The sequence below is a fragment of the Saccopteryx bilineata genome, chromosome 4, assembly GCF_036850765.1.
Source record: "Saccopteryx bilineata isolate mSacBil1 chromosome 4, mSacBil1_pri_phased_curated, whole genome shotgun sequence".
NCBI lineage: Eukaryota > Metazoa > Chordata > Mammalia > Chiroptera > Emballonuridae > Saccopteryx > Saccopteryx bilineata.
Window position 1 is genome coordinate 89,957,531 of NC_089493.1, and position 25,638 is coordinate 89,983,168.

Genomic DNA, 25,638 nt, shown 5'->3' on the forward strand with positions numbered 1-25,638 from the left:
TGTACAGGCGTGTAGTCAAGGAGCAATAGGTTATACTGTACAGCGTAGATATGCAGTAAGCTAGGTCATCTAGGTTTGTGTGAGCATACTCTATGATGTTTACACATAAACAGAATTGCCTAATGGCTTATTTCTCAAAATGTATCCTGTCCTGAAGTGGTGCATAGCTGTAATACCTAACACAATGTAAATGCTATGTAAATATTTGTTATACTATATTGTTTAGGAAATAATAACAAGAAAAACAGTCTTTACATGTTCAGTACAGATGCAGCCATCAATCCACAGTTGATTGAATCTATAGTGCTAAACCTGAGAGTATGGAGGCTAACTTTAGTAGGTTAGAAAGCACCCAAAATAAATATTAGGAATCTAGTGGCTATTGTTTATCTTCAACAGAGTTAAAAAAGATGCTAAATGAAAAGGGTCAGGCATTGGTCAGGACTAAACTCCCATTGCTACAAATTCAGTGTTAATTGACAGATTTTAGGACCATACTTTGTTTCAGTATTTTTGCAGTGTAACATATTATTCAAAATGTCGATAAAGATCTTCTCTTCTTTAAAATATAGAATCACAATTGTTTGTTTGATTATACATTTTATTTTCACCATTTGCCATCTACTTTTTTAAGGATAATTCTCTAAGATGCAAAAAAAGGCAATAGGGAAACAAGATACAATTTACAGAGCTACCTATACAGCCTTAGAAAAGTCATTGATTCCACAAAGTGAGGTACAAATGTAATTAAACTTCCTTTAGGGTCCAGGATGCTCAGTTGGTTACAGCATTGTCCCAACATGCCCAGGTTGCGAGTTCTATCCCCAGTCAGGGCACAAATAAGTAACCACCAATGATGACATGAGTAAGTGAAAAACAAGTTGGTGTTTCTCTCTCTTTCTCTCCCTTCTTATCTTTCTAAAAGTCAATTAAAAAAAAGAGTCTTGCCTGACCTGTGGTGGCACAGTGGATGGAGTGCTGACCTGGAGTGCTGAAGTCAATAGTTCGGAATCCTGGGGTCGCCCAGTCAAGGCTCATACAAGTAATCAATGAACAACAAAAATGAAGCAACTATGAATTGATACTGCTCGTTTCTCCCCTCCTTCTCTCTGTAAAATCAATAAATAAATTTTAAAATCTTAAACTTCCTTTAGGAAAAAATCAAAGATTTTAGTTTGTCTGGACTTGAAAGGACTAGCTTTCTGGGAGTTTCATGACAACAGGGAAGTTTGTTCTCTTTCACAGAAGTAAAGTGAACTAAATAGACAAACAGTTGCCTGGACAAATTATTTTTATAAGCAAAACTTCATCCAAAGTATGTTTAATATAAGTGTAAGATGTTCTCTTCCTGATTGTTTTAATTATGGTTTCCCTTTGAGAGCTTGTCGTTCATTCATTCTGAAGTGATCTATCTTTCTTAGCAGATTTGGAAAAGAGATGAAAATGTGTGATAACTAATAAAATGTACTGTTGATTGCTTCTAATAGTGTGCAGTTTCTGCATCTGTAGCCAACTTTGAGATAATAATTAACTAAGCTCTTTACATCTCAGAGTTTCCATGTCCCAGAAAGATGTTCACCTCATATTTCATGTTGCTGACACTTAATGGGATGAAATACAACTTAATTTAATAACTTTGGCTTAATTCAGGACTTTATAAATTAAGAATATAGTGATGACAAAATTTGAACTTTAAATTTGTCTAATTCATATTAAGATAAACTATAAGAATACGAAGAAAAGTATTTTTTCTTACTTAATAGATGATTTCTTGTCTTCATAATTTCCCTCACACACTGCCCTAGCCACTATCAAAAAGCTACAATCTTGCCTTGGCTGGATAGCTCAGTTGGTTTGAGTGTCGTTCTGAGCCCAAAGGTTGTTGGTTCTATTCACAGTCAGGGCACATACAGGAACAGATTGACATCCTGTCTCTTTCATTCTCTCCCTCCTCTTCTCTCTCTAAAACAATAAATAAAACAAATTTTTTGAAACTACAATCTTTTCATACCATGTAATAAATTCTTACTTCCACACATAGAGGACAGCCTTTCAGCCTTCTTCACTTATTTTAATACATGCACTACTCTTTGAGCATTTATCACCTGCTAGTCACTGAGATAAATCACTTATGTAACCTATCTCCCAGTGTTTCAACATGTTTTTCTAGGAATAATCCATGTGGAGTTAATATGAAAGAAAAAATAATTATGCTCAATTAAAAAAATTATATTTAAGTAAAGCAAGTAATAGGGTATACCAAATTCATGAATCCTTCAAGAATATCATAAGCATTGTGAATCTCCAAAATAGATGTATCAGAATGGACCATTATCCACTTCTGATAGGAGAGCTTCCTTTTCCCTCAAATTGCCTCGTTGGACTATTATTCCATTGACTGTTTTAAGAACAGTCACTGCATTTATTATATACAACAGCCCTCTTGAGCAAGCTGTTCTATTATTATTAATACCATGTCAATAAATTAGAAAACTAACAGTTTTAATGAGGGTTAGCAATTTCTCTAATGTCACATACGTAGTAAATTATAATGAAACTGGAAGATTATTGTAGCAATGCTTTTAGCAAGCTTCTCTTTTCAGCTACAGCTGTGTTGAACAGTTCTGTAAATTTTGACTCATACTGGCAGTGTCCCACATGGAAAGCACCATGTTATCTTTTAAATTCCTGACTCAGAGGTTCTCAGAAGCTACCAGAGCTTCTACAGCTATGTGTAGAGGCAGTATTATGAAGTATTATGGGATCAGAACAAACGCATCAAACAATTTTTCCTTTTGGGAGACATTTCCTATGCTTTTCAGAGACCCTTGAATCAAGTCTTCTTCTACAGTGACTTTTCTTCCTCCCCTCTTACTCTCCCTGCTCCTTTTTTCTTTCTAAGGTCACTTCACATATGTAACATCAGTACCCAAGTCCTTGTCTCACGTCTTCTTCTAACAGAGCTGATATTAATACAGTTATAATATAAGTGGCCCTAGAAATTAAACCTTCAGTATAAGATCCTGGAAGAATAGCAGCAAAGACCCCAGCACAGTGAATAAGTCAGGTGGTGATAACCACTAGTATAAAAAAGCATTGCACTTGCTAAGACTTTGAATTTGGAGGAGGCACAGGTGAAGGGAAAGCACTGTCTATGGAATGGTTCCAGTACTTGAATGGATGACAATGGTAATTATAAGAGTCATAAAATTTGGTGACTTTTTATCTCCTTGACATATTCAAAAAGGATGACAAACTCAGAGCAACCAATTATCAAGTCAGGGCACATCTCTTCTAAAATAAAAGATAAGTTTTTATATTTTGCAACCCCTGCTATTAAGAGGCAAAGGAATTTGTAGGGCTCATGATATTTAGGAAGCAGATAAAACCAAATTGGTTAAATAAGGCTCTGACACATTTTGTTTAATACTATTCTGACACATTAATCAAATGATTGACTTGTAAGACTGCTCCTGATTTTGAGTGGGGTTTGGTGCAAAAAAAATCTCTACAATCAGCTAAGGCTGCTGTTTGTGTTGCCCTACTCAGTCTATACAAATACAAATATAATGATAAGCATCATTAGACTTGTAGAGCATTTCCTTAGAGTCCCAGAATAAGGTTATGCTTTTTATTGCATAGAACTGCTGATTATTAGCAAAGAATATACTGATTTCCATTGATTGAAAAAGACTAAACATCTTACCATGAAAAATCAAGTTGCTATGCAAAGAGAGCTTCCCAGAATGAGCTGGATATTGTCACATACAGAAGTCATACATTGAGTTACTAATAGCAGCAAGTCATAATGCATTAGAAATGATATATTAGTGAACTTGTCAAGAACGTTCAGAGGACACATCACCTATCTCTGCTGTAACAACACCTTGTCCTTAGTTTACACCTGTGGCTTCATCAAGAGTTTCCAACAACCAGTAATTAATGGGAAAAGCTCTGTCTTAGTTTACGTATGAGTTGACTCCATATATTCAGGTGAACCAACAATAGATGGATGCTGCATTCAGCCTAACTCAGAGCCTGACTCTATATGATAATGGTGATGGCAAGTTCTTCCAATACACACATAAAAGTAAACTTAGTTGTTCAGTTGTATGATGTGAGGGGATGGGATGACCCTGAAGTAAGAACGTAACTAGGCTCTTGGGTTGTAATAAATGACTTTCCTAATTAGTCAGGGATCAAGAAGAAACAAGTTTGGAAAATTAAAGGTAGGAAGAAGACATGTGGATGGATCTGTGAGAATGGACACAAAATGTGAAAATCCTCATGCTTCATATCAATGCCCACCACCGTGGATAAGCTTGAAAGCCAGTGAATAGAATTATTTATACTGCATGTCAGGCAGCTTCTGTCCTGTCATCTGAATGCTTGCACATGGAGGGATTGAGCAAAAAAGGACAAAAAAAAGAGAGAGAAAAAATCATGACACAGACAACGAGGTGGTGATTGCTAGGGAAGCGGAGAAGGGCATAGGCAGTATAAATGGTGATGGACAGAGACTTGACTTGGGGTGGGGGGTGAACACAATACAGTGTACAGAAGATGTGTTTTAGAATTGTGCACCTGAAACCTGTATAATCTTGTTAACCATTTTCATACCAATAAATTCAATTTAAAAAGAGAAAAAACAGTTTTATACCCCATCTATATGTGAAATCATATAGTTCTTAGCTTTTCCTGATTTACTTATTTTACTCAGTGTAATGCTCTTAAGGTCCAACCATGTTGTCATAGATGGCAATAGGTTACTATTTCTTATGGATGAGTAGTATTCCAGTGTATATATGTACCACATCTTCTTTATCCAGTCTTCTATCGAGAGACACTTTGGTTGTTTCCATGTCTTGGCCACTGTGAATAATGTTGTGATGAACATGGGGGAGCATATGTCTTTTCACACCAATGTTTTCAAGTATTTCGGGGAAGATACCCAGTAGAGGGATTTCTAGGTCACATGTTATTCTATTCTTAATTTTTTGTAGAACTACTATACTTTCTAGAAGAATTTAAATTATAAAAACAATATGCTGGGAGTGACATCACGGAAATGGCGCCGTGAGCAGCGCGTCCGACAGATCTCCCCAAAATCTCAACAAATTTATCAACTAGAAACAAAAATTTATCCTCGGAGCATTCCGGAGTTCCACACAAACTGAAAGCGAAAGGACTGTTATCACTTGAATCTGAGAGACGAGTCAGAGCTGAGGGTGTGGAGGAAGTCAACTACCGCACGGACGTTCATTCAAGCCGAGGAGGGAGTACGCCTGTGGTGAGTCAACCCACACATGCAACTGCCCGCCCACACTGGGGAGCGGCAGCCTGGGCGCTGCGAGCAGCCGCCGGCATGCCAGTGTCGCGGTCCGGTCGCAGAGCGAACTCCCTTGCACCGCCAGCGTACCCAGCGACCCGCGCACTGCGAGTGAGAGTCCCCAGCCACCGGTGCCCAGAGCACCCCACTCGCGCGCATGCCCTGAACATCTCACTCGCCCACACGCCCAGAGCACCCCACTTGCCAGCACACCCAGAGTGCCTCATTTTCCCACGCTCCCAGTGCACCCCAGCCGCCAGCGGCAAGGCGAGCGGGAGAGGCGCCAAGGCTATCTTTCCTAATCGGGAGATTCTCTCCGTGGGTGGGGCACCTCACCCAGCCATTCAAGCTAACAATCAAGTGTTGGGGGAGGGACGCACGGGAAGCCTGAAATACTTTCTGGAGCACAGCTGCGGATCCAATCACTGAAATTAGCTTAGCCCACGAAAACTGCGCACCCATGGGGCTCTAATTGATAAGATCTCTCTCAGTTCAGCGATCCAAGACAAGAGGCATAATATTTTTTAGTGCCTCTCACTAAAGGGGCGGGGGCAACTTCTGATTGACAGAGCCTCCATATTCAGGGATATACGCTAACAAGAGGGACTTGGCAGATATTAAGATCTATACAGCAAGCAGCAACTAGTGCCTCTTCTTCCCAGCCAAAACAGGCTACAAAGTGTGGAAAGCCTGGGTTGAGTGGTCCAACTGAATGCTAGGCGCTGAACAGTCACCTTGACAACAATTGACTCCCAGCCCCGCCTGATTATGCTGGAGGCTCTGACTGCCAGAGCCTTACCCAAAGCCTTGAGCTGAGTGGGGATAGAGTGGGGATATCCCAGCTCTTTGGCCTCTTACTCCCTAGGCAGAAGCAGTAGCAGCCTTATAGCTGGATCACCAGGCTGCTAATTCAGGAAGGGGGGACTAGGAGAGAGACTCCAGGAAAGCAAACTCTCTCATCGTTGGACCCTGCAAACGCCAACAAGCCTTGACTACCAGCAAGACTAAAGCCAATTATATGACATTGCCATAGAATCCCATCAACTGCAAATCCCTACCTAAGCGTGACACAGGGGCAGAGCCTGGGGTACAGAGTCACCAACCAGGAAGAGGGAGAGAAAAGAAAAAGGAAGAAGTTAACCTCTCTTTTTTTTTTTTTTATAAATTTTTATTAATGTTAATGGGATGACATTAATAAATCAGGGTACATATATTCAAAGAAAACATGTCTAGGTTATTTTGTCATTAAATTATGTTGCGTACCCCTCGCCCAAAGTCAGATTGTCCTCCGCCACCCTCTATCTAGTTCTCTGTGCTCCTCCCCCTCCCCCTAACTCTCTCCCTCCCTCCCTCCCATGTCCTCCCTCCCCCCACCCCTGGTAACCACCACACTCTTATCCATGTCTCTTAGTCTCATTTTTATGTTCCACCAATGTATGGAATCATGTAGTTCTTGTTTTTTTCTGATTTACTTATTTCACTCCTTATAATGTTATCAAGATCCCACCATTTTGCTGTAAATGATCTGATGTCATCATTTCTTATGGATGAGTAGTATTCCATAGTGTATATGTGCCACATCTTCTTTATCCAGTCTTCTATTGAAGGGCTTTTTGGTTGTTTCCATGTCTTGGCCACTGTGAACAGTGCTGCAATGAACACGGGGCTGCATGTGTCTTCACGTATCAATGTTTCTGAGGTTTTGGGGTATATACCCAGTAGAGGGATTGCTGGGTCATAAGGTAGTTCTATTTGCAGTTTTTTGAGGAACCACCATACTTTCCTCCATAATGGTTGTACTACTTTACACTCCCACCAACAGTGAATGAGGGCTCCTTTTTCTCCACAGCCTCTCCAACATTTGCTATTACCCGTCTTGTTGATAATAGCTAATCTAACAGGGGTGAGGTGGTATCTCATTGTAGTTTTGATTTGCATTTCTCTAATAACTAATGAAGCTGAGCATCTTTTCATATATCTGTTGGCCATTTGTATCTCTTCCTGGGAGAAGTGTCTGTTCATGTCCTCTTCCCATTTTTTTATGAGATTGTTTGTTTGTTTGTTGTTGAGTTTTATGAGTTCTTTGTAAATTTTGGAAATTAGGCCCTTATCTGAGCTGTGGTTTGTAAATATCATTTCCCATTTAGTTGGCTGTCTGTTTATTTTGTTGTCAGTTTTACTTGCTGAGCAAAAACTTTTTATTCTGATGTAGTCCCATTCATTTATCTTTGCCTTCACTTCTCTTGCCATTGGAGTCAAGTTCATAAAATGTTCTTTAAAACCCAGGTCCATGAGTTTAGTACCTATGTCTTCTTCTATGTACTTTATTGTTTCAGGTCTTATATTTAGGTCTTTGATCCATTTTGAATTAATTTTAGTACACGGGGACAGGCTATAGTCGAGATTCATTCTTTTGCATGTGGCTTTCCAGTTTTCCCAACACCATTTGTTGAAGAGGCTTTCTTTTCTCCATTGTGTGTTGTTGGCCCCTTTATCAAAGATTATTTGACCATATATATGTGGTTTTATTTCTGGACTTTCTATTCTGTTCCATTGGTCTGAGTGTCTATTTTTCTGCCAATACCATGCTGTTTTGATTATCGTGGCCCTATAATATAGTTTAAAGTCAGGTATTGTAATGCCCCCAGCTTCATTCTTTTTCCTTAGGATTGTTTTGGCTATTCGGGGTTTTTTATAGTTCCATATAAATCTGATGATTTTTTGTTCCATTTCTTTAAAAAATCTCATAGGGATTTTGATGGGAATTGCATTAAATTTGTATATTGCTTTGGGTAATATGGCCATTTTGATTATATTTATTCTTCCTATCCAAGAACAAGGAATATTTTTCCATCTCATTGTATCTTTTTCGATTTACCTTAACAATGCTTTGTAATTTTCATTATATAGGTCCTTTACATTCTTTGTTATGTTTATTCCTAGGTATTTTTTGTTGTTGTTGCAATCGTGAAGGGGATTATTTTTTTGAGTTCGTTTTCTAATATTTCATTGTTGGCATATAGAAAGGCTATGGAGAGAGAGAAGATGGCAGCGGAGTAGGCGGATGCACAGACACCCAGCTCTCAACACCAAACTGGAATACAAATCAATTTAGAAAAAATCAGCATGAAAAACCAACACTGAACTGCAAGAACAGCTCTCAAAAACCAAGGAGCAAAGAGGAAGCCACAATAATCCTGGTAAGGAGTGCCTGAATCTCCTCTGCTTACAGGAAGGGAAGGAGGGGGGTGAGGCTGAGAGCCCAGAAAGGATTTCACAGAGGAAAAAGAGCAGAAACTACTGCTCACAGCCACTTACCTGGCGACCAGGGAGCAAGGTGGGTTGAAAAGACCAGCTTATCTCCCAAGTGGAAAAGACAGGGAGAGGGACAGACTGTGAGGGGCTAAGGTATGCAAGAAACAAAATTAAAAAGCTGACTCATTCGTGCTGGAGGCGGCCATAGCTGGGGGAGGGACTGAACCTTTCACAAAACAGAGCTGAAGTGCTTCCGGATCAGAGATCTCCGGACATCTATCCAACTCCAATCAGCACAACAAGACACAGCTGAAAACAAGAAGTGGGGAGGAGGGGCAGTAACTCAGGTCTCCATGGAGATCTGAGATACACCTCCCCCTACTGAAGCTGAGAGAAAAAACCCTGCCCCCAGTGAGATTAGTTGGAGGAAGAGACCTTCAGCGTCTCAGGTTACACCCACAGCATTCCTGGATACAGTTTCAAGGAAGCCCCCTGCTGAGATCAGTTAACAAGACTATCACCTGTTAAGAAAACAAACAAATCAAGACTTCAAAGCTGCCCAAATCCGAAAGTGGATTACAAATAATAGCTGATACCAACCCACGAAGACCTAAAAATAACACAACTGAAAACTGGAGGCAGACAACACCAAGCCTAGACTCAATCAACTCTACAAATAAAAAAAAAGAAGAGGAAGATGAGAAAACAAAGGAGTGCAATCCAAATGAAACCACAAGAGACACTTTCGAGAGATGAACTGAGTGATATGGAAATAATCAAACTTCCAGATGCGGAGTTCAAAATAATGATTGTAAGGATGCTTAGGGATCTTAGAACAACAATGGAGGGGGAGTTTGAAAACCTAAATAAAGAAATAGCAAGTATAAAAAAGAATCAGTTGGAGACGACAAATACAATATCAGAAATAAATACCACAATGGAAGGAATTAAAAACAGGATAGATAGAGCAGAGGATCGAATCAGCGAGTTAGAAGACAACTGGAATGAAGGCATGAAAGCAGAGAATAAAAGAGAAAAAAGACTCAAAAAGTCAGAGGAAACTCTTAGAGAGCTCTGTGACAACATGAAGAGAAATAACATCCGCATCATAGGGGTTCCTGAAGAAGAAGAAAAAGAACAAGGGATAGAGACTTTGTTCAATCATATCATAGCTGAAAACTTCCCTAAATTAATGCAAGAGAAACTCTCACAAATCCAAGAAGCACAGAGGACTCCATTAAAGAGAAACCCAAAGAAACCTACACCAAGACACATCATAATTAAAATACCAAAGCTAAGCGATAAAGAGAAAATATTAAAAGCTGCAAGAGAAAAAAAAGTTATCACCTACAAAGGAGCCCCCATAAGGATGACATCTGACTTCTCAACAGAAACATTTGAGGCCAGAAGGGAATGGCAAGAAATATTCAAAGTAATGCAGAACAAGAACCTACAACCAAGACTACTTTATCCAGCAAGGCTATCGTTTAAAATTGAAGAAGAAATAAAAAGCTTCCCAGACAAAAAACAACTCAAGGAATTCATTACAACCAAACCAATGCTGCAGGAAATATTAAGGGGCCTGGTAAAAACAGATAAAGTGGGAAAAGAATACAGGAAAAAAGAAAAAGGAATACACCTTTAAAGAAGAAAATGGCAATAAACAACTACATATCAATAATAACCTTAAATGTAAATGGATTAAATGATCCAATCAAAAGACATAGGGTAGCTGCTTGGATAAGAAAACAGGACCCATACATATGTTGTCTACAAGAGACACACCTTAGAACAAAAGACACACACAGATTGAAGGTAAAAGGATGGAAAAAAATGTTTCATGCAAACAGAAATGAAAAAAAAGCTGGGGTAGCAATACTTATATCAGACAAATTGGACTTTAAAACAAAGGATATAGTAAGAGATAAAGAAGGCCACTACATAATGATAAAGGGAGTAATCCAACAAGAAGATATAACTATTATAAATATCTATGCACCTAATATAGGAGCACCCAAATATATAAAACAGACTTTGATGGATTTAAAGGGTGAGATCAACAGCAATACTATAATAGTAGGGGATTTCAATACCCCAATAACATCACTAGATAGATCCTCAAGAAAGAAAATTAACAAAGAAACAGCAGACTTATTGGAAACACTAGATCAACTCGATTTAATAGATATCTTCAGAACCTTTCACCCTAAAGCAGCAGAATATACATTCTTTTCAAGTGCTCATGATACATTCTCTAGGATAGACCACATATTAGGGCACAAAAGTGCTCTCAACAATTTAAGAAGACTGAAATCATATCAAGCACTTTTTCTGATCACAACGGCATGAAACTAGAAATGAATCACAGCAGAAAAGCTCAAAAATTCTCAAACACATGGAAACTAAATAGCAGGGTGTTAAATAATGAATGGATTAAGAATGAGATCAAAGAAGAAACAAAGAAATTCCTAGAAACAAATGACAATGAGAATACAACAACTCAAAATATATGGGACACAGCAAAAGCAGTGCTGAGAGGGAAGTTCATAGCACTACAGGCACACTTTCAGAAGCTAGAAAAAGCTCAAATAAACAACTTAACCCTGCATCTAAAAGAATTAGAAAAAGAACAGCAAGGAAAGCCCAAATGTAGTAGAAGGAAGGAAATAATAAAGATCAGAGCAGAAATAAATGACATAGAGGCTAAAGAAACAATACAGAGGATCAATGAAACTAGGAGCTGGTTCTTTGAAAAGGTAAACAAGATTGATGCACCTTTAAGTAGACTCACCAAGAAAAAGAGAAAGAGGACTCAAATAAATAAAATTAGAAATGAGAGAGGAGAAATAACAACTGACACAACAGAAATACAAAATATTGTAAGAAAATACTATGAAGAACTGTATGCCAAAAAACTAGACAACCTAGATGAAATGGACAAATTCCTTGAAACGTACAATCTTCCAAAAATCAATCTGGAAGAATCAGAAAACTTAAACAGACCAATTACACCAAAGGAGATCGAAACAGTTATCAAAAAACTCCCAACAAAGAAAAGTACGGGGCCCGATGGCTTCACAACGGAATTCTACCAAATATTCAAAGAAGAACTAACTCCTATCCTTCTCAAACTATTTCAAAAAATTCAAGAGGAAGGAAGATTTCCAAACTCTTTTTATGAGGCGAGCATAATTCTGATTCCAAAACCAGGCAAAGACCACACAAAGAAAGAAAATTATAGGCCAATATCTCTGATGAATATAGATGCTAAAATCCTCAACAAAATATTAGCAAACCGGATCCAACAATATATGGAAAAAATCATACACCATGATCAAGTGGGATTTATTCTGGGGAGGCAAGGCTGGTACAATATTCGTAAATCAATCAATGTGATTCATCACATAAACAAAAAGAAGGAGAAAAACCATATGATAATTTCAATAGATGCAGAAAAAGCATTTGATAAAATCCAGCACCCATTCAAGATCAAAACTCTCAGCAAAGTGGGAATACAGGGAACATACCTCAACATGATAAAAGCCATCTATGACAAACCCACAGCCAACATCATACTCAATGGGCAAAAATTAAAAGCAATACCCTTAAGATCAGGAACAAGGCAGGGGTGCCCCCTTTCACCACTCTTATTTAACATAGTCCTGGAAGTCCTAGCCACAGCAATCAGACAAGAAGAAGAAATAAAAGGCATTCAAGTTGGAAAAGAAGAAGTAAAACTATCATTATTTGCAGATGATATGATATTGTATATAGAAAACCCTAAAGTCTCAGTCAAAAAACTACTGGACCTGATAAATAAATTCAGCAAAGTGGCAGGATATAAAATCAATACTCAGAAATCAGAAGCATTTTTATACACCAACAATGAACAGTCAGAAAGAGAAATTAAGGAAACAATCCCCTTCACAATTACAACCAAAAAAATAAAGTACCTAGGAGTAAACTTAACCAAGGAGAATAAAGACTTGTACTCGGAAAATTACAAAACATTGATAAAAGAAATCAAGGAAGATACTAACAAGTGGAAGCATCTACCGTGCTCATGGTTAGGAAGAATAAACATCATTAAAATGTCTATATTACCCAAAGCAATTTATAAATTCAATGCAATACCAATTAAAATACCAATGACATACTTCAAAGATATAGAACACATATTCCAAAAATTTATATGGAACCAAAAAAGGACACGAATAGCCTCAGCAATCTTAAAAAAGAAGAATAAAGTGGGAGGTATCACACTTCCTGATATCAAGTTATACTACAAGGCCATTGTACTCAAAACAGCCTGGTACTGACATAAGAACAGGCATATAGAACAATGGAATAGAAAAGAGAACCCAGAAATAAACCCACAGTTCTATGGACAACTGATATTTGACAAAGGAGGTAAGGAAATACAATGGAGTAAAGACAGCCTCTTTAACAAATGGTGTTGGGAAAATTGGACAGCTACCTGCAAAAAAATGAAACTAGATCACCAGCTTACACCACTCACAAAAATAAACTCAAAATGGATAAAAGACTTGAATGTAGGCCGTGAAACCATAAGCATCTTAGAAGAAAACATAGGCAGTAAGCTCTCCGACATCTCTCGGAGCAATATATTTGCTGATTTATCTCCACGGGGAAGTGAAATAAAAGACAGGATAAACAAATGGGACTATATCAAACTAAAAAGCTTTTGCACAGCTAAAGACAACAAGAACAGAATAAAAAGACAAACTACACAATGGGAGAACATATTTGACAATACATCTGATAAGAGGTTAATAACCAAAATTTATAAAGAACTTGTAAAACTCAACACCAGGAAGACAAACAACCCAATCCAAAAATGGGCAAAAGAGATGAATAGACACTTCTCCAAAGAGGACATACAGATGGCCAATAGGCATATGAAGAAATGCTCAACATCACTAATCATTAGAGAAATGCAAATTAAAACCACAATGAGATATCACCTTACACCAGTCAGAATGGCGCTTATCAACAAAACAACACAAAATAAGTGCTGGCGAGGATGTGGAGAAAAGGGGACCCTCCTGCACTGCTGGTGGGAATGCAGACTGGTGCAGCCACTGTGGAAAACAGTATGGAGATTCCTCAAAAAACTGAAAATCAAACCGCCTTTTGACCCAGCTATCCCACTTTTAGGAATATACCCCAAGGACACCATAGAACAGCTCGAAAAGGAGAAATGCACCCGCATGTTTGTGGCAGCATTGTTCACAATAGCGAAGATCTGGAAACAGCCCAAGTGTCCATCAGAGGACGAGTGGATTAAAAAACTTTGGTACATATATACTATGGAATACTACTCAGCCATAAGAAATGATGACATCGGATCATTTACAATAACATGGATGGACCTTGATAACATTATACGGAATGAAATAAGTAAATCAGAAAAAAAACTGAGATGAATCCATACATAGAAGGGACATAAAAATGAGACTCAGAGACATGAACAAGAATGTGATGGCAACAGGGGCGGGGGGGTTGGGGGAGGGGGGAGGGGGTGAAGAAAAAGAGAGGGGTTAGGGGAGGGGAGGGGCACAAAGAAAACCAGATAGAAGGTGACAGAAGACAATTTAACTTTGCGGGCGGGGTATACAGCACAATCAAATGTCAAAATAATCTAGAGATATTTTCTCTCAACATATGTACCCTGATTTATCAATGTCACTGCATTAAATTTAATAAAAAAATATTAATATTAAAAAAAAAAAGAAAGGCTATGGACTTTTGTATGTTAATTTTGTATCCTGCGACCTTACTGTATTGGTTTATTGTTTCTAATAATCTTTTTGTGGAGTCCTTCGGGTATTCGATGTATAGGATCATATCATCAGCAAAAAGTGATACCTTTACTTCTTCTTTTCCGATATGGATGCCTTTTATTTCTTTGTCTTGTCTGATTGCTCTGGCCAGAACTTCTAGCACCACGTTAAATAAGAGTGGAGAGAATGGACAACCCTGTCTTGTTCCTGATTTAAGGTAGAAAGTCCTCAGTTTTATGCCGTTTAATATGATGTTGGCTGATGGTTTATCATATATGGCCTTTATCATGTTGAGATATTTTCCTTCTATACCCATTTTGTTGAGAGTCTTAAACATAAAATTGTGTTGTATTTTATCAAAAGCCTTTTCTGCGTCTATTGATAAGATCATGTGGTTTTTGTTCTTTGTTTTGTTGATATGGTGTATTACGTTAACCGTTTTGCGTATGTTGAACCATCCTTGAGATTCTGGGATCAATCCCACTTGATCATGATGTATTATTTTTTTAACATGTTGTTGTATTCGGTTTGCCAGTATTTTGTTTAGTATTTTAGCATCTGTATTCATTAGAGATATTGGTCTGTAGTTTTCTTTCTTTGTGCCATCCTTGCCAGGTTTTGGTATGAGGGTTATGTTGGCCTCATAAAATGTATTTGGAAGTATTGCTTCTTCTTCAATTTTTTGGAAGACTTTGAGTAGAATAGGAACCAAGTCTTCTTTGAATGTTTGATAGAATTCACTAGTATAACCGTCTGGGCCTGGACTTTTATTTTTGGGGAGGTTTTTAATAGTTTTTTCTATTTCCTTCCTGCTGATTGGTCTGTTTAGGCTTTCTCCTTCTTCATGACTCAGTCTAGGAAGGTTGTATTGTTCTAGGAATTTATTCATTTCTTCTAGATTGTTGTATTTGGTGGCATATAATTTTTCATAGTATTCTACAATAATTCTTTGTATATCTATGATGTCTGTGGTGATCTCTCCTCTTTCATTTTGGATTTTATTTATTTGAGTCCTGTGCCTTTTTTCCTTGGTGAGTCTTGCCAAGGGTTTGTCAATTTTGTTGTTCTTTTCAAAGAATCAGCTCCTTGTTTTATTGATTTTTTCTATAGTTTTTCTGTTCTCTATTTCATTTATTTCTGCTCTGATTTTTATTATCTCCTTTCTTCGGCTGGTTTTGGGTTGTCTTTGTTCTTCTTTTTCTAGTTCCTTAAGGTGTGAAGTTAAGTGGTTTACTTCGGCTCTCTCTTGTTTGTTCCTATAGGCCTGAAGTGATATGAACTTTCCTCTTATTACTGCTTTTGCTGCATCCCAGAAATTCTGATATGTCGTATTTTCATTTTCATTTGTCTGTATATATCTTTTGATCTCTGCGCTTATTTCTTCTTTGACCCATTCATTTTTTAGAAGTATGTTGTTTAGTTTCCACATTTTTGTGGGTTTTCCCCCCTCTTTTTTGCAGTTGAATTCTAGTATCAAGGCTTTATGATCAGAAAATATGCTTGGTACAATTTCAATTTTTCTAAATTTGCTGATATTGTCTTTGTGGCCCAACATATGGTCAATTCTTGAGAATGTTCCATGTACACTAGAGAAAAATGTATACTCTGTCGCTTTGGGATGAAGTGTCCTGTAGATGTCTATCATATCCAGGTGTTCTAGTATTTCATTTAAGGCCACTATATCTTTATTGATTCTCTGTTTGGATGACTGATCTAGAGCCGTCAGTGGTATATTGAGGTCTCCAAGTATGATTGTATTTTTGTTAGTTTTTGTTTTAAGGTCAATAAGTAGCTGTCTTATATATTTTGGTGCTCCTTGGTTTGGTGCATATATATTAAGGATTGTTATGTCTTCTTGATTCAGTGTCCCCTTAATCATTATGAAATGACCATTTTTGTCTCTGAGTACTTTTTCTGTCTTGTAGTCAGCATTATTAGATATGAGTATTGCTACACCTGCTTTTTTTTGGGTGTTGTTTGCTTGGAGTATTGTTTTCCAGCCTTTCACTTTGAATTTGTTTTTATCTTTGTTGCTTAGATGTGTTTCTTGTAGGCAGCATATAGTTGGATTTTCTTTTTTAATCCATTCTGCTACTCTGTGTCTTTTTATTGGTAAGTTTAATCCATTTACATTTAGTGTAATTATTGACACTTGTGTGTTCCCTATTGCCATTTTACAAATTGTTTTCTTTTAGTTTTGTATCTTGTTTGATTCTTCTCTTTTGTTTTTCTATCATTTGTTTTTGTTTGTTTGTATTCCATACTTCTTTCCTCTGTTGCTACCTTTTTTAAGTCAAGTGTTTTTGTGGTGGTTTTTTCAAGGGTGGTTACCATTAAGTAATGAAAAGGGTACCTACCATATTCATTGTAGTACCCTATCTTATGAGTATTTCTGCACTTCATCGTCCTTTGCTACTGTTAATCTCCATCCTCTCCTCCCTTTTTTTCTTTTGTTGTCACAGTTTAAATTTGGTTTTATTGTGTTCTTGGTGGAGCTGTTACTTGTGGTTTTGTTTTCCTTTGTTCTTTGAATCTGGTTGGAAAACCCCCTTTAGTATTTCCTGGAGTGGGGGCTTTCTGATTATAAGCTCTCTCATCTTTTCTGTATTTGTGAATGTTTTTATATCTCCTTCATACTTGAAAGATAGCTTTGATGGGTATGGTATTCTTGGCTGAAAGTTCCTCTCTTTCAGGGCTTTAAATATTGGGGTTCACTCTCTTCTAGCTTGTAGAGTTTCTGCTGAGAAATCTGATGATAATCTAATAGGCCTTCCTTTATATGTTGTACTCTTCTTTTCCCTGGCTGCCTTGAAAATTTTTTCTCTGTCATTGGTTTGTGTCATCTTTATTATGATGTGCCTTGGAGTGGGTTTGTTGGGGTTAAGAAAACTCAGTGTTCTGTTTGCTTCTTGAATTTCAGGCTTTAGTTCTTTCCACAGGCTTGGGAAGTTCTCATCTATTATTTGTTTGAGTATATTCTCCATTCCATTTTCTTTCCCTTCTCCCTCTGATATACCTATTATTCTTATGTTATTCTTTCTGATAGAGTCAGACAATTTCTGTAGGGCTTTCTCATTTTTTATTATTTTTGAGTCTCTTTCTTCTTCTCTCTGTTGTGCCTCAAGTTGTTTGTCTTCTATTTCACTAATCCTATCCTCAATCTGGGCTGTTCTGTTAGCTAAGCTTGTTACCTCGTTTTTCAGCTTGTGAATTGAGTTTTTCATTTCTGTTTGATTTGTTTTAATAGTTTCAATTTCCTTGGTAATATATTCTTTGTGTTCATTGAGTTGTTTTCTGATCTCCCTATATTGCCTTTCTGTGTTTTCTTGTATATCTCTGAGTTTTTTTTAAGATTTCTATTTTAAATTCTCTGTCATTTAGCTCCAAGGCTTCCAATATGTTAAGTCTTTTCTCCATAGATTTTTCCACATCTATTTGTGTTACCTCTCTTTCTTTTGTATCCATAATATTCGATTTCCTCTTTCTTATTGGCATCTGAGGGTGGTCTTGTTGATAGCACTAATTAGAATTAATAAAAAGTATAAAGTAAAAAAAAAAAAAAGGTAAAACACCCCACAAAAAAAACAGTAATAATTTATTATTTCCCCCTTTTTTTCTTTCTTCTCTTTCCCTCCTCTCCCCTCCTCAGGGAAATATCATGCCTATAATGGAGGGCCTGATTTGGGGTGAAGACTTCAAGGGGCAAAAAAAGGAGTAGAAACCTACTAAATGCAAAAAAAAAAAAGGAAGAAAATTTTAGACAAGCATAAGATGATTTGCTTGTAAGTGATGGTCAACTAAGAGATATAATGAGAGGAATAAGAGGGAACCAGAAAAAAGGACCAAAAAAAGAATAATAGAGAAGAAAAAAATAAAAATAATAAGTAAAAATCTGTTGTATTAAGTGGAGCGAAGACTAAATACAATGGAGACCTTGGGTTGGGAGGACCCAAAATGCCACAAAAATAAACAAACAAGAAAAAAACAAAAACAAAAGCAAAAAAGAAAAATAAAGCCAAAAAAAGCCTTGAGTCCCAAATTAACTAATTTGTTCGTGATTGAGGATTAAATGGGAGGAAAGTAAAATGAGAAAAGAAAAAACGAATAGAAAGGAAAAAATAAGAAAAAGAGAAAAACGAAGGAAGTAATAAAAAAGGAAGAGAAAAAAACAAAATAAAGCAAATAAAAAAAAAAACAAAAGAGGAGAGAGTGAGAGTTAAGTGTTTTGGAGTATAACCTTAAAAGAGGGTGAGGATGAAGAAGAGAAATAAAATGTAACAGTTATGGGTAGTGTAGTTCAAAAAAAGGGAAGCATAAGATGGGCAGAGAAAAGAAGGACCGAGGTGGAGGAAATAAAGGCAATAAGATAGAAGAAACAAACAACAACAAAAAAAAAATTAGTGGAACAAGTTGTAAAGTCTGTGGATTTTTCTTGATTTTGAGAGGTTAACTTCTTCCTTTTTCTTTTCTCTCCCTCTTCCTGGTCGGTGACTCTGTACCCCAGGCTCTGCCCCTGTGTCACACTTAGGTAGGGATTTGCAGTTTATGGGATTCTATGGCAATGTCATATAATTGGCTTTAGTCTTGCTGGTAGTCAAGGCTTGTTGGCATTTGCAGGGTCCAACGATGAGAGAGTTTGCTTTCCTGGATTCTCTCTCCTAGTCCCCCCTTCCTGAATTAGCAGCCTGGTGATCCAGCTATAAGGCTGCAACTGCTTCTGCCTGGGGAGTAAGAGGCTCAAAGAGCTGGGGATTCCCCACTCTATCCCCACTCAGTGCAAGGCTTTGGGAAAGGCTCTGGCAGTCAGGGCCTCCAGTGTAATCAGGCGGGGGTGGGAGTCAATTGTTGTCAAGGTGACTGTTCAACGCCTAGCATTCAGTTGGACCTCTCAACCCAGGCTTTCCACACTTTGTAGCCTGTTTTGGCTGGGAAGAAGAGGCACTAGTCTCTGCTTGCGACTAGTGTAGTATAGATCTTATTATCTGCCAAGTCCCTCTTGTTAGCATTTATCCCTGAATATGGAGGCTCTATCAATCAGAAGTTGCCCCCGCCCCTTTAGCGAGAGGCACTAAAAAATATCACGCCTCTTGTCTTGGGTTGCTGAACTGAGAGAGATCTTATCAATTAGAACCGAGGGTGTGCAGATTTCATGGGTTAAGCTAATTTCAGTGATTGGGTCGCAGCTGTGCTCCCGAAGGTATTTTAGGCTGCCTGCGAGCGCCCCTCCTCAAACGCTTGATTGTTAACTTGAATGGCTGGGTGAGGTGCCCCGCCCACGGAGAGAATCTCCCAAGTAGAAGACCACCCTGGTGCCTCTCCCGCTCGCCCTGCCGCTGGCGGCTGAATCGTACCAGTCACAGGATAATGGGGCACCCTGGGTGTGCGAGCCAGTAAGGCGCTCTGGGCGTGTGGAATGCCCAGGGCACACGCGCAAATGGGGTGCTCCGGGCACCAGTGGCTGGCGACTCTCACTCGCAGTGCGCCGGCCGCTGGGAACGTTAGCGGTGCTCGCTCTGCAACCGGACCGGGCACGCCGGTGGCTGCTCGCGCTCCGGAGTGTGGGCGGTGCTCGCTCTGCAACCGTACCGGGCGCGCGCCCGCGGCTGCTCGCGGCTCCCGAGTGTGGGCTGACTCACCACAGGCGCACTCCCTCGCGGCTTGAATGAACATTGCTGCGGTAGCTTCCTCCACACCCTCATCTCTCAGACTCAAGTGATAACAGTCCTTTCGCTTTCAGTTTGTGTGGAACTCAGGAATGCTCCGAGGATAAATTTTTCTGTTTCTAGTTGATAAATTTGTTGTGATTTAGGGGAGATCTGTCGGACGCGCTGCTCACGGCGCCATTTCCATGACGTCACTCCAGTTAACCTCTCAAAATCAAGAAAAATCCACAGACTTTATAACTTGTTCCACTAATTTTTCGTTGTTGTTGTTTGTTTCTTCTATCTTATTGCCTTTATTATTATTATTTCTATTTCCTCCACCTCAGTCCTTTTATTCTCTGCCCATCTTATGCTTCCTTTTTCTTGAACTACACTACCCATGAGTGTTACATTTTATTTCTTTTCTTCATCCTCACTCTCCTTTAGGGTTACAGTCCAAAACTCTTAAGTCTCGCTCTCTCCCCTTTTGTTTTTTTTTTCTTTTCCTTTTTTTCTTCCTTTGTTTTTCTCTTTTTCTTATATTTCCTTTATATTCATTTCTTCTTTTCTCCTTTTACTTTTCCTCCCATTCAATCCTCAATCACGAACAAATTAGTTAATTTGGGACTCAAGTTTTTTGGGGGGTTTTTTTTTGGCTTTTGTTTTTGGTTTTCTTTTGTTTGTTTGTTTTTGTGGCATTTTGGGTACTTTTTATGTTGCTTTTTAACTCACTAGCATTCCTCCCAACCCAAGGTCTCCATTGTATTTAGTCTTCGTTCCACTTAATACAACAGATTTTTACTTATTATTTTTATTTTTTTCTTCTTTATTATTTTTTTCTCCTTATTTCTGTTTCCCTCTTATCCCTCTCATTATATCTCTTAGTTGACCATCACTTACAAGCAAATCATTTTATGCTTGTCTAAGATTTTCTCCTTTTTTTTTTTTTGAATTTAGTAGGTCCCTACTCCCTTTCTTGCCCCTTGAACTCTTCACCCCAAATCAGGCCCTCTGTTATAGGCAGTTTTTATTCCATTTAGCATGATATAATTCACAGGTCATCACAATATTTCCCTGAGGAGGGGAAAGGAGGGGAAGAAAAGAAAGAAAAAAGGGGGAAATAATCAATTATTACTGGGTTTTTTGTGGGGTGTTTTCCTTTTTTTTTTTTTTTTACTTTTTACTTTTTATTAATTCTAATTAGTGCTATCAATAAGACCACCCTCAGATGCCAATAAGAAAGAGGAAATAGAATATTATGGATACAATAGATAGAGAGGTAACACAAATAGATGTGGAAAAATCTATAGAGAAAAGATTTAACATATTGGAAGTCTTGGAGCTAAGTGACAGAGAATTTAAAATAGAAATCTTAAAAATACTCAGAGATATATAAGAAAAAACAGAAAGGCAATTTAGGGAGATCAGAAAACAACTCAATGAACACAAAGAATATATTACCAAGGAAATTGAAACTATAAAAACAAATCAAACAAATGAAAAACTCAATTCACGAGCTGAAAAATGAGGTAACAAGCTTAGCTAACAGAACAGGCCAGATAGAAGATAGGATTAGTGAAATAGAAGACAAGTAACTTGAGGCACAACAGAGAGAAGAAGAAAGAGACTCAAAAATAATAAAATAAAAACAAGAAAGCCCTACAGGAATTGTCTGACTCCATCAGAAAGAATAACATAAGAATAATAGGTATATCAGAGGGAGAAGAGAAAGAAAATGGAATGGAGAATATACTCAAACAAATAATAGACGAGAACTTCCCAAGCTTGTGGAAAGAACTAAAGCCTCAAATTCAAGAAGCAAACAGAACACTGAGTTTTCTTAACCCCAACAAACCCACTCCAAGGCACATCATAATAAAGGTGACACAAACCAATGACAGAGAAAAAATTTTCAAGGCAGCCAGGGAAAAGAAGAGTACAACATATAAAGGAAGGCCTATTAGATTATCATCAGATTTCTCAGCAGAAACTCTACAAGCTAGAAGAGAGTGAACCCCAATATTTAAAGCCCTGAAAGAGAGGAACTTTCAGCCAAGAATACCATACCCATCAAAGCTATCCTTCAAGTATGAAGGAGATATAAAAACATTCACAAATACAGAAAAGATGAGAGAACTTATAATCAGAAAGCCCCCACTCCAGGAAATACTAAAGGGGGTTTTCCAACCAGATTCAAAGAAAAAAACAAAACAATACTACAAGTAACAGCTCCACCAAGAACACAATAAAACCAAATTTATACTGTGACAACAAAAGAAAAAAGGGGAGGAGAGGATGGAGATTAACAGTAGCAAAGGACGATGAAGCGCAGAAATACTCATAAGATAGGGTACTACATTGAATATGGTAGGTACCCTTTTCATTACTTAATGGTAACCACCCTTGTAAAAACCACCACAAAAACACTTGACTTATAAAAAGTAGCAACTGAGGAAAGAAGTATGGAATACAAACAAACAAAAACAAATGATAGAGAAACAAAAGAGAAGAATCAAACAAGATACAAAACTAACAGAAAGCAATTTGTAAAATGGCAATAGGGAACACACAAGTGTCAATAATTACACTAAATGTAAATGGATTAAACTTACCAATAAAAAGACACAGAGTAGCAGAATGGATTAAAAAAGAAAATCCAACTATATGCTGCCTACAAGAAACACATCTAAGCAACAAGGATAAAAACAAATTCAAAGTGAAAGGCTGGAAAACAATACTCCAAGCAAACAACACCCAAAAAAAAGCAGGTGTAGCAATACTCATATCTAATAATGCTGACTACAAGACAGAAAAAGTACTCAGAAACAAAAATGGTCATTTCATAATGATTAAGGGGACACTGAATCAAGAAGACATAACAATCCTTAATATATATGCACCAAACCAAGGAGCACCAAAATATATAAGACAGCTACTTATTGACCTTAAAACAAAAACTAACAAAAATACAATTATACTTGGAGACCTCAATACACCGCTGACGGCTCTAGATCGGTCATCCAAACAGAGAATCAATAAAGATATAGTGGCCTTAAACGAAATACTAGAACACCTGGATATGATAGACATCTACAGGACACTTCATCCCAAACTGACAGAATATACATTTTTCTCTAGTGTACATGGAACATTCTCAAGAATTGACCATATGTTGGGCCACAAAGACAATATCAGCAAATTTAGAAAAATTGAAATTGTACCAAGCATATTCCCTGATCATAAAACCTTGACACTAGAATTCAACTGCAAAAAAGAGGAGGAAAAACCCACAAAAATGTGGAAATTAACAACATACTTCTAAAAAATGAATGGGTCAAAGAAGAAATAAGCGCAGAGATCAAAAGATATATACAGACAAATAAAAATGAAAATATGACATATCAGAATCTCTGGGATGCAGCAAAAGCAGTAATAAGAGGAAAGTTCATATCACTTCAGGCCTATATGAACAAACGAGAGAGAGCCCAAGTATACCACTTAACTTCACACCTTAAGGAACTAGAAAAAGAAAAACAAAGACAACCCAAAACCAGCCGAAGAAAGGAGATAATAAAAATCAGAGCAGAAATAAATGAAATAGAGAACAGAAAAACTATTTAAAAAATCAATAAAACAAGGAGCTGGTTCTTTGAAAAGATCAACAAAATTGACAAAACCTTGGCAAGACTCACCAAGAAAAAAAGGCACAGGACTCAAATAAATAAAATCCAAAATGAAAAAGGAGAGATCACCACAGACATCATAGATATACAAAGAATTATTGTAGAATACTATGAAAAACTATATGCCACCAAATACAACTATCTAGAAGAAATGGATAAATTCCTAGAACAATACAACCTTCCTAGACTGAGTCATGAAGAAGCAGAAAGCCTAAACAGACCAATCAACAGGGAGGAAATAGAAAAATCTATTTAAAAAACCCCCAAAAATAAAAGTCCAGGCCCTGACGGCTATACCAGTGAATTCTATCAAACATTCAAAGAAGACTTGGTTCCTATTCTACTCAAAGTCTTCCAAAAAATTGAAGAAGAAGCAATACTTCCAAACACATTTTATGAGGCCAACATAACCCTCATACCAAAACCTGGCAAGGATGGCACAAAGAAAGAAAACTACAGACCAATATCTCTAATGAATACAGATGCTAAAATACTAAACAAAATACTAGCAAATCGAATACAACAATATATTAAAAAAATAATACATCGTGATCAAGTGGGATTGATCCCAGAATCTCAAGGATGGTTCAACATACGTAAAACGGTTAACATAATACACCATATCAACAAAACAAAGAACAAAAACCACATGATCTTATCAATAGATGCAGAAAAGGCTTTTGATAAAATACAACACAATTTTATGTTTAAGACTCTCAACAAAATGGGTATAGAAGGAAAATATCTTAACATGATAAAGGCCATATATGATAAACCATCAGCCAACATCATATTAAATGACATAAAACTGAGGACTTTCCCCCTTAAATCAGGAATAAGACAGGGTTGTCCACTCTCCACTCTTATTTAACGTGGTGCTAGAAGTTCTGGCCAGAGCAATCAGACAAGACAAAGAAATAAAACGCATCCATATCGAAAAAGAAGAAGTAAAGGTATCACTTTTTGCTGATGATATGATCCTATACATCAGGGGTCTCAAACTCGCAGCCCCCGGGCCGCATGCGGCCCATCAAACAATTTTGTGCGGCCCGCAGACTAATCCACGAAGTTCAAAATATTTTGGATAAAATTAAGTAAGCCTAGGAGCCTACTTGTATTTTTCATTTCTCTAGCATCCTAGCTAGATATTAGCTTAGTTAACAGCAGTTGTGATGCGAACTACAGTTTCTGGTCATTTTGTGACACTGAGTAAACTGCATGTACGATTGTGCTTGTTATACTGATTTTTTTTTTGCTTTCAACTGCAGTGAGAAAAGTGTTGCGTAACAGTTGCCTTTTGTAGACCTAGTGCGGCCCGCCGAACGTCTGTGATCTTGCTCTGCGGCCCACATGCTGAGTTGAGTTTGAGACCCCTAATATACATCAAAAACCCGAAGGACTCCACAAAAAGATTACTAGAAACAATAAACCAATACAGTAAGGTCGCAGGATACAAAATTAACATACAAACGTCCATAGCCTTTCTATATGCCAACAATGAAATATTAGAAAACGAGCTCAAAAAAATAATCCCCTTCACGATTGCAACAAAAAAAATAAAATACCTAGGAATAAACATAACAAAGAATGTAAAGGACCTATATAACGAAAACTACAAGGCATTTTTAAGAGAAATAGAAAAAGACACAATGAGATGGAAAAATATTTCTTGTTCTTGGATAGGAAGAATAAATATAATTAAAATGGCCATATTACCCAAAGCAATATACAAATTTAATGCAATTCCCATCAAAATTCCAATGACATTTTTTAAAGAAATGGAACAAAAAATCTTCAGATTTATATGGAACTATAAAAAACCCTGAATAGCCAAAGCAATCCTAAGGAAAAAGAATGAAGCTGGGGGCATTACAATACCTGACTTTAAACTATATTATAGGGCCACGATAATCAAAACAGCATGG